The 15595-nt window shown below is 39.8% G+C and overlaps 1 long non-coding RNA gene across 1 annotated transcript; it reads left to right on the top strand.

Annotated features, from left to right (window-relative positions):
- The first annotated feature begins 528 nt into the window (after positions 1-528).
- LOC309652277 lies at positions 529-11909 on the top strand. Its single transcript, XR_014258633.1, has 2 exons — positions 529-1861; positions 1905-11909. It is a non-coding gene; the product is annotated as an uncharacterized lncRNA (long non-coding RNA).
- Positions 11910-15595: the final 3686 nt, after the last annotated feature.

Here is a 15595-nt window from a genome sequence, read left to right on the forward strand (position 1 = left end):
GTCAAACACTCATCGAATTGTACACTTAATATCTGTGCAGTTGGTTTTATGAAAATTTTACCTCGAGATAAAAAAAAACTGCAAACAAATATTGAACCCTACTTAATAGGTTTTCTTTGTACAATTGTAAGGGTTAGCAATTTTGAAGTTATTTGTGCATTTTAAGTTTGAGCAAATGAGTAAATATGTTGAGAATAATGGGAGTCAGGTTTCCCACTATTGGAGAAAAAAAGGTCCCCAGGTAGGAATCCCAGGATAGAATGCAGACTGTGATAAAAAGAATTTAACTGTATTACAAATGGATGAAGGAACCTCACTGAAGGGGATGGACGAGGAGGCGCTGACATAAGTAACTGAGGGAATGATTGGATTCTCTAAGATGAAAGGCAAAAGGGACTGCACAGAAGCACTGTACCCATGGGGGCCCAGATGAACGATTCTGGCTCTGGTACGCATATATACTGGAACTGAACAATTTAGTAAATGGGTGGTGGATGGTCGGAGCCAGGTCTCTCACTGTTGCAGATTACAGGTGGAGACATAGGTATGAACTCTTATTTAGCTTATATCAATACAGATTACCTATAGAAATATTTATAGACATGTGTATATACACAAGTTATTATACACATATCTTTCTTTGCTCTGCCAGCTGAAAGGGGCTAGAAGCAATGACACCCCAGTAGCAAAAACACATCTAGTATCAAGATTGCAGTTTCTAATACAGTACTCTAATAAAAGAAAATGGGGCAAATTAATTCTAGGGCTGGGGCAGGAAGTATACCAAATGAGCCTGGAGCATCTTTTAGTGCCAAAAAGTAGGGAAATGCTAAAAAAAAAAAAAAAAATCCGTTGATATGAGTATGTCAAAAGGATACAGGAGCCAACTGAAAGAGTTCCCAATGGCCAAAGCTGCAAAAATTTGAGCAACAAAATAAAGTAGTATTGGATTAGTAACAAAAGTGTAAAAATAAATATCTATGCGTCCATAATGATATAAATAAGTCATTGAGTAAATAAATAAATGCAGGAGAATAGACAAATCTCCAGTGCAGAAGAATTCCAAATAATTTATGTAGATGCTCCACCCTCAAGGATGTGGTACATAACTCCCCTCACCTTAAGTGTGGGCTGCAGGTAGTAACGTCCTTTCAAAGAGTGCAATGATGGAAAGGGGAAAAAAGAGTAAGTTTACAGTGGATAAACCTGACAAACGCTATCTCCGCCAGGTGGTCACAAGGTCAAGATCAACAGTGATAAATCCCATTGACGGTATGTACCCTGGATATGATGTGATGATAATTGCACTTTACCTCTGTGGTCTTTCTCCCCATAACTCTAGTCTAGTCATAAGAAAAACAGACAAATCCCACTTGAGGGGCATTCTACAAAATACATGACCAATACTCCTCAAAATCTTCAAGGTCAATATAAACAAGGAAAGCCTGAGACATTGTCACAGTCAAGAGGAGCTTAAGGACGTATGATGACTACATGGAATGTGGTATCCTGGATGGGATCCTGGAACAGAAAAGGGATATTAGGTAAAAACCAACAAAATGTGAATAAAGTGTGGATGCTTGTTAATAATAGCGCATCAGTATTGGTTCATTAATTGTAACCACACAAATGTACCACACTAATGCAAGATATTAACAATAGGGGAAACTGTGTGTGAGATATATGGGAATTCTGTGTACTATCTGTAACTCAATGGCTATAGTTTTTCTGTAAATCTAAAATAGTTCTAGGTACTTCCCTGGTGGTCCAGTGGCTAAGACTCCACGCTCCCAATGCAGGGGGCCTGGGTTCAATCCCTGGTCAGGGAACTAGATCTAGATCCCACATGCCACAACTAAGAGTTTGCATGCTGCAACCAAAGATTCCACATGCCACAACTAAAGATCCGGAATGCTGAAACGAAGATCCTGTGTGCCGCAACGAAGATCCCGCGTGCCGCAACTAAGACCCAGTACAACCAAATAAATAAATATTAAAAAGTAAAATTAAAAAGTTCTAAAAAATAAAGTATTAAAAAAGAAACAAAAGCCCTCAGATACAGATCGCTAGCAGTCAGCAGCTTGGGTGTATAGAGGAGAGTGTGGCGGAGCTGTGTGCAAGGGGCTGACAATATCTGTGTCACCTGACGTCTGCAGATAGGAACAGCCATGACTGTCTTAATGTGCCCTTCTGGGGGATTTTGAAAGTTCTCCTCTGTCCCAATGGTCTTTTCTTGGAGAATTTGTGCAGCACACCTTTTAACCTGCCAGCAGAGAGTGGGCTCTGATTAAGGCCTGCACAGTGGCCTCAGGACCGGGGAGAGTCCGAGCAGACCCCCAAGACAGCCTGAGGCGGAGACTGGGGCACCTGCCCTGTGCAGAGCTCTGCTGAACCAGCGGGCAGAGCAATCTGCCTGTGTGTATGGGAAACATACCGATGCTGCCTGCCTCTCTGGGCTGTTTGCTTGGGGCTTCATACAGATCTACTTTGGATGAACCAAGAGGTTCTGCTTTGAGGGTTTCATTGTATTCTCCCCATTTGATGTGACCTGGCGATTTCAGCTGAGAAATTCCCAAACTACAGAACGGAAGGAAGCGTCTCAGCTCTGCAGACTCTTATCAGGCTGTTGCTGCTGTTTATGGAATTTGAATATCTAAACAAGAGCTGAAGGTGCCGATATCTTAGTTTCCGGGAGAATCATGAATAAACAAAAGTCTGTGTTCACACTCCACAGGTGGCCAAGAGCAGAGACTTCTCTGATCATAACTATTTGACGTGTTTTGACCAAGACTGACTAAATGGTTAAACCAGCTGACCGACCTCAACCTGGTCAGTATGCCTCAAAGCAGCCATGTTTAGCACAAGGTCAGCTCCACATTCCAGGGTACCAGCCACATGTAGTCAATAGCTAACACTATTTGAGAGTGGCAAATACTTCCTCGTTTTTCCGATTTCCCTTCTGAATTTAAAAATTGGGAACCTGCTGACCTATTGCCAGAAGGTGAAGTGTTAGATGGCAATTAATATAGGTCAAGGGTTCTATCTCCTTTCCACATTTGTTCTGAGGAGACTACTATTGAGTTATGATTTGGGCTTACATCAGACGAGCATAAAACTAGAATAATTAAGAAGGGAACAAAACATTAACAAAGAACATTCGTACCTTCTCTCTTGCCCAACAAGGATTCCCCTCACCAATGGAAATGGAGAAAGGGGCCTTGGAAGAAACATTTCTGACTTGTTGTCTAGTCCATCATGGTAAGCAGGTATCATCAATAAAACTTCATTCCTAACTGACTTTGAGGATCAGGCTTTCGTATATATATAATTAAGCCCAGAAGAGTTGGCAAGGGATGCCTGGCTCTATACCTATTGATCTAAGATTGGGATTTACTGCCGCCTAGGAAGTTCTACCCAATTTCAGCTTCTGCACTGTATCCAGCAGAGGTAACGATAAGTACCACTGTGCCATTGCAGCTGGCCCTTTAGAGAGCAGCAGCACGAATGATGATACAGACAAACACAAATTCCAGAAAAACTTGGATTGGCTTTCCTGTCAACACTACTGAAACGTGAGGTGGGAAACTACTGACAGAAATCACTGAGTGTTCCTGATAAAGTGTCGTGTAACAATGACTATGTTAGGCAAAGATATGTCTCACTGTCTCTGGAAAAACAGGAATATGTCTTCTTTGAGGAGCAGGCCTTTAGGAAAGATTCTCGTATTTTCCTTGCAAGGGAATCCAAAGCAGAGAGAGAATGGAATGGGAAAAGTTTCAGAGGAAGCTTAGGAAACCATCAGAAAGTGTAAGGTGGTGTTTTGGAAATTCTCTGACTACTATATCTCCCTCACTACTCAAAAGAAATGACTTAATTTAGGCTTTGGGAAAGCAGCTTGGACTATCTTGACCAGTCTTTTGAGTGACTTAAGTACTTGCTTTCTCTGTTGCCTGATGAAGGCATCAATACTGAATTGTCTTCAAGAAAGCTAATGGATTGTGTAAGTAACCACGTCAAAGGTACTTCAAGACATGGTACTAAAACAATCTTTTTATTAAATATTAATATATGTAAAGGAAATAGTGCCTGGAACATAGTAAGTGCCCGATGAATGGTGGCGATTGTAGTAGATGCTATTGCCATCCTGCCCCATATTGCTTTGGCCCACCTCTGAGTTTGCCTGCAGCTGCCTCTGAGTTCCTATGCAAGTCAGCGGGTTCCCATCTTTAGTGCTGGGCTTCCTTGGTTTATCTGCCCAAGGGCCTCCTCAGGCACCTCAGGAGCTTATTTACTTCTTGGCAAGGCAGCCCAGAAATGCTGGGGCATACAAGGACCCAGGAAAATCCTCAACCAATAAGAAGTGTGACTTGGCACATAAGTACCCCAGCTTCCTGGTCCTTAGGTGGGACAATTCTGAGGCATGTTCTACAAGATTCCTCAGTGTCCCCGGCAGAATTAAGCTCCAATTGCCCATAGCAGAAGCTCATTCATTAAAGCACCCTTTTCTTATCTTCTCTCCCCTTATCTCACTTTCTCCACCCTCTCAGTTGTGTTTCCTGGGATGACCTCCCAAGTAAACCGCCTGAACCTAAATCCTTTCTCAGAGTCTACTTTTTTGAGTAACTAGAGCTGAGAAAATATCATTGGCCTTACCCGCTGCTGAGCACGGGAAGTGGAGCCATAAAAGATAGTGACACAAAATTCATTACTTGTCGCTACCCGAATATTTACCATGTGAAGCCAAATAGATGCATGCCAAATTTTGCATTTATAGGAAATGACCACAAATTATTGTAGCAGTAAGAAATAGGCTTTTGGGACAGTGGCTATAGCTAGAAGCCAAAGAAAAATGTTCATATATACTAAAATGGAGGAAGAAGGGGTGGCTGCATTGTAACATATAAGCAACTCCTGTGCTCATGAGCCATAAGCTTTGTCACTTCCATCATGTTCCAACATGGACAGCAAAACATATACAGTATGTATTACAGTGGTCTGTGAAACTGCATTTGCTGCACGAAAAAAAAAGTAAACATGGGACTTCCCTGATGGTGCAGTGGTTAAGAATCCACCTGCCAATGCAGGGGACACGGGTTCGAGCCCTGGTCCGGGAAGATCCCACATGCCGCGGAGCAACTAAGCCCGTGCGCCACAACTACTGAGCCTGAGCTCTAGAGCCCGCAAGCTACAACTACTGAGCCCATGTGGCACAACTACTAAAGCTCACGCACCTAGAGCCCGTGCTCTGCAACAAGAGAAGCCACCGCAATGAGAAGCCCACGCACAGCCACAAAGAGTAGCCCCCGCTCGCCACAACTAGAGAAAGCCTGTGTGCAACAACGAAGACCCAACACAGCCAAAGATAAATAAATAAAATAAATAAATTTATAAAAAAAAAATAAAGAAGCAAAAAAAAAAAGCTGTTCAAGGTTTTTAGTTCAGTATAAATTCATTCCTCTAAAGGAAAATGCCACCCTAAACATTTTTTACTTGCAAAACAATCTTCAAGATATAGAGCAATTTATTTCACATGACATTTACAGAAAATCAACAGAAGTAGCTTTTATAACATGTGAATCCACAAATCATGTTTCCTTGCTATGGTTATGCATTGAAATCTCTTGAGGTCTCCTCTGGTGCTGCCCATGGGAGAGGGCCTTTACAGATGATTGTTTCTGTTCACATAAGTATCCTTTTCTCAATGGAAAATTTATATTATTCCCTACTGGGACCCCACTGCTTTCTCCCTTCCCAGGCCCACAAAGACAGTCATTGACAAGGGTTGCTACATTCTGCCTTAATGGTTCCATTGTCTCCAACATTTCATATGGCTTTTCTTGAAGCAAACAAACAAAATTTTTAAAAAGAAATTTAAAAAGGCAAACTGAAGAAGTGGACTCAATAGTAATGCAATGCAATTTAGTTGGTATAAAAATAATTTAAACATGGAAATTTGGGTGAGTTCAATGAGTGTAATTATAACAGAATCTAGAAAAATTTGGTGACAGCATTAGTGTCCAAACTAAGCACACTGTTATTATAAATGACCTTTCCTCCCTTCTTATTCACCCCCTTCAATACTTGGAGGATGGCTTTCATAATGCCAGCTGAGCTCAGGGCTAGAGTGGGCTCTCACCCGGGCATGCATAACCACAGCATTGACTTTCCAGCATGGGTTATTGCTATTTACCATTTAATGCTGGTCAACAGAAGACAGATGGTAAGCAATTACTTTCTGATGGCTTGTTCAGAAATAATCATTATATTTAAAATTTTAATTTATTACAGATTTTTTTTCTAATTAAGCCTAGATCCTTGATCAGAAGGATCTACAGGTTTTGAGCAGTGACACAGTGGTTGCCAAAACAAAGGTAAATTAAAATATAGTACTAAGCCAGATTTCAAATGAAGAAGGTGGTGTTGGAAGGGCAGAGGATGTGCTGTTAATGAAATGTAGGTGAGCACAGGGTTTGCTTGTGATCTGCATAGTTTGTTTACAGTATCTGAAGCATCTGGAAATGGTCAATAAGAAAGCAACCCCCTTAGTCAGTCCAGGTTGCTATAACAAAATACCATAAGCTGGGTGGCTTAAACAACAGACATTTATTTCTCACAGTTCTGGAAGCTGGGAAGTCCAAGATCAAGGTGCTCTTCTCATCCTGGTGAGGGCCCATTTCTTGGCTTGCAGATGAGTTGTCTTATTGCTATATCATCATATGGTGGAGAAAGGGCTCTGGTTTCTTCCTCTTCTTATAAGGACACTAATCTCATCATGGGGGCCCCACCCTCATGACCTCATCTAAACCTAATTATCTCCCAAAGGCCCCACCTCCAAATACCATCATATTGGGGAACTAGGGCTTCAACGTATGAACTTGGGGGGATGCAAATATTCAGCACCTCCAAAGACAGGTTCTTGAGTATCTAGTAGCCTAAAGAAGGTAAGAGTCTTGCCAAATCCTCTCCCATCAGCTAACCTTTCTGGTGCCGTGAGCAGACTTTAACACATAAAGCCACTCTGTGCAAGTGAACCGAGACTGTTCTAGGTTCCTTTGGAAGAGTTTGGGCTCAAGAATACTCTACCCAGTAAGGCTCCTGTTCAGATTTGATGGAGAAATCAAAAGCTTTACAGAAAATCAAAAGTTAAAATAATTCAGCACCACTAAACCAGCTTTACAACAAATGCTAAAGGAACTTCTCTAAGTGGAAAAGAAAATGCCACAACCAGAAAGAAGAAAATTACAAAATGGGAAAGCTCACTGGTAAAGGCAAACGTATAGTAGAGGTAGAAAATCATCTACACACAAATATGAAACAAGTACAGAATATTTGAAATGCTTTTGAAATTAACAGATCAGCAACTTAAAACAACCGTGTGTGTGTGTGTGTGTGTGTGTATATATATATATATATATATATAGACTGCTATATCAAAACTTCATGGTAACTGCAAACAAAAAATCTGTAATAGATATACACACAAAAAGGAAAAAGAAATCCAAACACAACACTAAAGATAGTCATCAAATTACAAGAGAAGAGAACAAACGAGGAAAGGAAGAAAAATGACCTGCAAAAACAAATCCAAAACAATTCACAAAATGGCAATAAGAACATATATATCGATGATTTACTTTATTTCATTTTATTTTGTATTTTTTGGCCATACCACATGGCTTGTGGGATCTTAGTTCCCTGACCAGGGATTGAGCCAGGGCCGATGGCAGTGAAAGCACTGAGTCCTAACCACTGGACTGTCAGGGAATTCAAGATAATTACTTTAAATGTAAATGGAGTAAATGCTCCACCCAAAAGACATAGACTGGCTGAATGGATAGAAAAACAAGACCTGTATATATGTTGTTTACAAGATACTAACTTCAGATCTAGAGACACATACAGACTGAAAGTGAAGGGATGGAAAAAGTTATTCCATGCAAATGGAAATCAAAAGAAAGCTGGAGTAGCAATACTCATATCAGACAAAATAGACTTTAAAATAAGGACTGTTATAAGAGACAAAGAAGAACACTACATAATGATCAAGGGATCAATCCAAGAAGAAGATATAACAATTGTAAATATATATTCACCCAACACAGGAGCACCTCAATATATAAGGCAAATGTTAATAGACATAAAAGGAGAAATTAACAGTAACACGATAATAGTGGGGAACTTTGACACCTCACTTACTTCAATAGACAGATCATCCAGATAGAAAATCAATAAGGAAACACAGACCTTAAATAAACACAGACCAGCTGGACTTTATTGGTATTTACAGAGCATTCCATCCAAAAGCAGAAAAATACACATTCTTTTCAAGTGCACATGGAACATTCTCCAGGATAGAGCAAATGCTGGGCCACAAAGCAAGTGTTGGTAAATTTAAGAAAACTGAAATCATATCAAGCGTCTTTTCTGACCACAATGCTATGAGATTAGAAATCAATTACAGGAAAAATACTGTAAAAAAACATAAATACGTGGAGACTAAACATTATGTTACTAAACAACCAATGGACCACTGAAGAAATCAAAGAATAAATTAAAAAATACCTAGAGACAAATGAAAATGAAAACATGACAATCCAAAACCTAAGGGATGCAGCAAAAGCAGTTCTGAGAGGGAAGTTTATAGTGATACAAGGTTACCTCAGGAAACAAGAAAAACCTCAAATAACAACCTAACCATATACCGAAAACAACTAGAGAAAGAAGAACAAACAAAACCCAAAGTTAGGAGAAGGAAAGATATCATAAAAATCAGAGCTGAAATAAATGAAATAGAGACAAAAAAAAAACCCCCCAAAAAATCGAAAAGATCATTGAAACTAAAAGCTGATTCTTTAAAAAGATAAACAAAATTGATAAACCATTAGCCAGAATCATCCAGAAAATAAAGGAGAGGGCACAAATCAATAAAATTAGAAATGAAAAAGGAGAGGTTACAACCGACACAACAGAAGTACAAAGGACCATGAGAGAGGACTATAGGAAACTATATGCCAATAAAATGGACAACCTAAAAGAAATGGACAAATTCTTAGAAAGGTACACTCTCCCAAGACTGAACCAGGAAGAAATAGAAAATATGAACAGACCAATTACAAGTACTGAAATTGTATCTGTGATTTAAAAACTCCCTAAAAAACAAAAGTCCAGGACCAGATGGCTTCACAGGCGAATTCTATCAAGCATTTAGAAAAAAGTTAACACCTATCCTTCTGAAACTATTCCAAAAATCTGCAGAGGAAGGAACACTTACAAACTCATTCTGTAAGGCCACCATCACCCTGATACCAAAACCAGACAAAGATACCACAAAAAAAGAAAATTGCAGGCCAATATCACTGATGAACATAGATGCAAGAATCCTCAACAAAATACTAGCAAATTGAATCCAATAATACATTAAAAGGATCATACACCATGATCTAGTGGGATTTACCCAGGGATGTAAGGATTTTTCAATATCCACAAGTCAATCAGTGTGATACACGACATTAACAAATTGAAGAATAAAAACCATATGATCATCTTAATAGATGCAGAAAAAGCTTTTGATAAAATTCAACATCCATTTATGATAAAAAAAACTCTCCAGAAAGTGGGCATAGAGGGAACATACATCCACATAGTAAAGGCCATATATGACAAACCCACAGCTAATATCATACTTCATGGTGAAAAGCTGGAAGCATTTCCTCTAAGATCAGGAGCAAGACAAGGATGTCCACTCTCACTACTTTTATTCAGCATAGTTTTGGAAGTCCTAGCTACAGCAATCAGAGAAGAAAAACAAATAAAAGGATTCCAAATTGGAAAAGAAGAAGTAAAACTGGCACTGTTTGCAGATGACATGATACTATATATAGAAAATCCTAGAGATGTTACCAGAAAACTACTAGAGCTCATCAATGAATTTGGTAAAGTTGCAGGATACAAAATTAATAAACAGAAATCCATTGCATTTCTATACACTAACAATGAAAGATCAGAAAGAGAAATTAAGGAAAAAAATCTCATTTACCATTGCATCAAAAAGAATAAAATACCTAGGAATAAACCTACCTAAGGAGACAAAGACTTGTACTCGAAAAACTATAAGACACTAATGAAAGCAATCGAAGACAACACAAACCGATGGAAAGATATATAATGTTCTTGGATTGGAAGAATCAATATTGTCAAAATGACTACACTACCCGTGGCAATCTACAGATTCAATGCAATCCCTATCAAACTACAAATGGCATTTTTCACAGAACTAGAACAAAAAACTTTAAAATTTTATGGAAACACAGAAGAGCCCGAATAGCCAAAGCAATCTTGAGAAAGAAAAATGGAGCTGGAGGAATCAGGCTCCCTGACTTCAGACTATACTACAAAGCTACAGTCATCAAAACAATATGGTACTGGCACAAAAGCAGAAATATAGATCAATGGAACAGGATAGAAAGCCCAGAAATATGCATCTATGGTCAATTAATCTATGACAAAGGAGGCAAGACTATACAATGGAGAAAAGACAGTGTCTTCAATAAGTGGTGCCTGGAAAACTGGACAGCTACGTGTAAAAGAATGAAATTAGAACAATCTCTAATACCATCCATAAAAATTAACTCAAAATGGATTAAAGACCTAAATGTAAGACCAGATACTATAAAATTCCTAGAGGAAAACATAGGCAGGACACTCTTTGACATAAATGGTAGCAATATCTTTTTGGATCCTTCTCCTAGATTAATGGAAATAAAAACAAAAATAAACAAAAGAGACCTAATTAAAAGCTTTTGCACAGCAAAGGAATCCATAAACAAAGTGAAGACAACCTACAGAATGGGAGAAAATATTTGCAAACAATGCTACCGACAAGGGATTAATCTCCAAAATATACAAACAGCTCACACAGCTCAATATCAAAAAAACAAACAACCCAATTGAAAAATGGGCAGAAGATCTAAATAGACATTTCTCCAAAGAAGATATACAGATGGCCAAAAGGCACATGAAAAGATGCTCATCATTGCTAATTATTAGAGAAATGCAAATCAAAACTATCATGAAGTATCACCTCACACCAGTCAGAATGGCCATCATCAAAAAGTCTACAAATAATAAATGCTGGAGAGGGTGTGGAGAAAAAGGAACCGTCCTACACTGTTGGTGGGAGTGTAAATTGGTACAGACACTGTGGAAAACAGTATGGAGTTTCCTTAAAAAACTGAAAATAGAGCTACCATATGATCCTGCAATCCCACTTCTGGGCATATATCTGGAGAAAAGCATAATTTGAAAAGATACATGCACCCCAATATTCATTGCAGCACTATTTACAATAGCCAAGACATGGAAGCAACCTAAACATCCATTGACAGATGAATGGATAAAGAAGGTGTGGTATATACATACAGTGGAATATTACTCAGTCACAAAAAAGAATGAAACATTGCCATTTGCAGCAACATGGATGGACCTAGAGATTATCATACTAAGTGAAGTAAGCCACACAGAGAAAGACAAATATCATATAATATTGCTTTTATGTGGAATCTAAAAAAAAGTTACAAATAAACTTATTTCCAAGCCAGAAAGAGACTCATAGACATAGAAAACAAACTTATGGTTACCAAAGGGGAATGGGGATGGCTGGAGGTATAAATTAGGAGGTTGTGATTAACATATACATATTACTGTATATAAAGTACATAACCAACAAGGACCTACTGTATAGCACAGGGAACTATACTCAATATTTTGTAATAACCTATAAGGGAAGAGAATCTGAAAAAGAATATATATGTATAACTGAATCACTGTTTTGCACCTAAAAGTAACACAACACAACAAATCGACTATACTTCAAAAAAAAAAAAGCAGTAAAAGAAAAAAAAAAGAAAAAATTATAGGGAAATTTTCAAACTCAAGTTATAGAAAAAAAAAAAGTTCATTAATGACCACAATGGCCTTCTCAGTAGGGTGGGTCTTACTAAACCAGAACCAGCACTGCTTCTTCTTCTTCTTTTTTTATTGTGGTAAAACTGACATAAAATTCTCTATTTTAATTATTATTTATTTATTTATTTATTTATTTATTTGGCTGTGTTGGGTCTTTGTTTCTGTGCGAGGGCTTTCTCCAGTTGCGGCGAGTGGGGGCCACTCTTCATCACGGTGTGCGGGCCTCTCACTGTCGCGGCCTCTCTTGTTGCGGAGCACAGGCTCCAGACACGCAGGCTCAGTAGTTGCGGTTCATGGGCCCAGTTGCTCTGCGGCATATGGGATCTTCCCAAACCAGGGCTCGAACCCGTGTCCCCTGCATCAGCAGGCAGATTCTCAACCACTGCGCCACCAGGGAAGCCCAAAATTCTCTATTTTAAATCAGGGCTTCTTAATCGTTTTTGTGCCATGGATCCCACTGGCAGTGTAGTAAAATCCATGGACCCCTTCTCAGAACCATGTTTTTAAATGCATAAAATAAAATACATAGAATTTCAAAGGAAGCCAATTACTTTGAAATTTTGTTGTCAAATTTTTAAGGATCACATAGTGAAACAGTAATATATATGTTTCTTAATGAATGCATTAATAGCAAGAGCTAGCAGGCAAGACTAATAACTGGTACAGTTTCAAAGTGGTGGTGAACAAAGATGATGATTTAGCTGTAACAACTATAATCTGACATGAAAATATCTGTGATTTCTCATGGTGGCAACAGACTCAGGTATTGCTAACACTGCTGGGGTTTCCTGCCTAGATTCATAATAGAAGCAAATACTAAATGTTAAAGGTTACTGAAAATAAAGTAACATTTTTCTATCCAAGTTTTTGGACCCTCTGAACTCTTAGCTCCAGATTAAGAATGCTTACAGGAAATGCAAGCCTCTTTTGTCTGGTTATCTAAGTTTGGAAGCAGATTCTTCTGTTAAGATAGGGAGGCGGAAGCATTTGGAGCCAAGAAGGGCTCAGTCTGGAAAGAATGCACAAGGTGAGGGCAGTGCAGCCATGGTGGTGAGGTGGCCACAGGGCATTCTAAAGTCAGTGATGTGTACTCTAACTCAGTTGTTTGCAACTTTTGATACCAACTACTTCTCTGTCTCCCCCTGAACTTTTCATTAAAGTCTGATATGTTCTGGAATGCATTATGACAGTGGACTTTTTGTGGCCCTTGAAGAAGGGCCTGATTTACACATTTGAGAATTGAAGGCTACTGGCCACCTGGGCAAAAGTAGGAGCCCCAAGAACCTCAGGCCTCTGTGGAGTCACTAAAGTCCTGGGGACGGCCTTGGACTCCTGCTGCACATAGAACTGGGGGCATGGTTTATCTAGATCCCCAAGGAACAGAGGGCCCCAGACGATATACAGTTATACTTGTTTTCTATAGAATAAGTAGAACTACAGGAGGTGTGAGTCTGACCCATTCGGACCCAGAACCCTCCCTCTTCAGCTGACCTCTGAAGTCTGGAAGCAGATTTCTGCTTTGGAGCTGAGCTGAGGGGTAGAAACTAGGATTCTAACTGAGTAGCAGCATCTTTCTTGCCCTGACCCTACACACAAGTCACTGCTTGTCCCAGTACTTGAATCACTCCACTGCCATTTGTTTACTGTCCCCTACTGCCATATAGCAGACATGTCTGGGTACGAGCAAGATGGTAACAACGCAAGTGGCGCACTGCCATGGATTTGAGGGCCTGAGTGAGGGATGTGGTGTAGTGGATAAGAGCTCGCACTTTGGCGTCTGATCTGAATTTGAACTCTGGCTCTGCTACTTACCTGGGTCAAGTTCCTTCACCTCTGCAAGCAACAACCCTCCCTATGTTAAATGAGGAAAGCAGCTACACCTGATTCATGTGGCTTGGTGAGGATTAAACAATGTGTGTAAAGTTTTTAGTGCAGTTTGTGGCACATTAACAATGTAGCTATTATTATTGTTGTTGTTATTATTATTATATTAACCTTCCCCTCATAAGAGAGGTCAGTCTTAGTATTTTTTAAAATTTTAGTAAACAACTAAGAAAATCCTTACACAAAAGACTTTAAATAGTCACGATAATGCTTTCTCTCTACTCTTCCTCCTATCCATATACACCCCACCATTTCACTTGACTTTTTCCTCTTTACCGTCCTTTGGAATGACACAGGTGAAATGTTTTTCAGAAGGGGGAAAGATTTCTTGAGAACATATACTCACCCTTTGCCCCCCACTTACTATCGCTGTAAACACCCCTCTCCCCCCACATACACACACATACATACACACGCAGACATATACACACATGCATGTACACACACACACATATACACACATGCATGTACACACACACACACATATACAAACATACACACACACACTTATTCCTCTCTTCCTGCCGTAGGAGAGTCAAATTCAGGCCTCCTGCCTGGAACTGCAGAACATTACCATCAGGCTGGTCCATTAAATATCATTTGAAAGTCAATTTTATCCCAGAGTGGTAAGTAGTATGCGTGCTTATGTCTTCATCTACCTTAATTAGGAGAAGCAATTTGCTGCACATTTCTTAAAAGAAAGAAAAAAAAAAGCTGATCAAATTTGAGCTCCTGATAGATTGAAATACAGCGTATGTACACATCTAAATTATGGTCTCAAAACAGTCCAGCCTTATGACTCGTGTGTTTTCTAAGTAACTTGCGCAATTGCCCATAATTATGGAAATAGGGGCTGTCTCCTGAAAGCCAGCCCCTCCTCATTTTGTTTCTCAACCCAGAATAGAAAACTCCATTTTGAGATTATCACTCGAGACGTTTCTATCCCATCATATTTTCTGTGATTCTGCACCATTAACAATCTCAAGACCATTTTCGCACATCTCCTTTTGCCAAAATGGTTGGAGTGTCTGAGAAGCTATAGTTCTGTTGAACGTAGGTGTCTGCTTTTCTCATTTGTTTCTTTTAACTAGGCCAGACCAATTTTAACTCACATGGGTGCCTCTGACTTGAATCCTCCTGAAACGCTGGTGGGGTGCCGGTGGCACCTGAGCTGGCATTCAGATGGCCTGGGTATGTCTGGGGCGCTCCAGGGACAAGCCTATCAGAAGTCTTTGTGTTTGAGGAACTAAGGAGCCTCTTAAGAGGGCACAACCCCTAAGAGAAAGATAAGCCAGGGAGGAAGCAGCCAGGCCTAAGAAGATTGACCCTGTAGGAGAGCTCTGGACTTGAGAAGGAGGTGTGCTTATGACCACGTGCTTCGTGGTCAATGGCACTCTAAGCTGACCCCTGTGTACCTCTGAACTCAAGTCTGGGTCCTGTTGAGAGATGAGCTATCATTCTCCCCCCACCCCCCTGCCCAATATTCCATATGTCACACAGCAGCCAGATTTTCAAATCATACATCAGACCATGGCACTCCTTTGTTTAAAAACCTTCTGTGGCTTTCCCCTCCATGTAGTAGTAAATAAAACTCCCCTTCTGAGAGCCTACAGGATCCTAAGCAGCTTCTGTTTGCTTCTCCCACCTCATCTTGTACCACTTTCCCCTCTGCCTTGTTTGTTTCAACCACAGGGCCTTCTTTCTCATCCTTAGCTAGGCCCATTCTCACCCTACCGCCTTTATATTT

This window comes from Balaenoptera physalus (genome assembly GCF_965194825.1).
Source record: "Balaenoptera physalus genome assembly, chromosome: X".
NCBI classification, from domain to species: domain Eukaryota; kingdom Metazoa; phylum Chordata; class Mammalia; order Artiodactyla; family Balaenopteridae; genus Balaenoptera; species Balaenoptera physalus.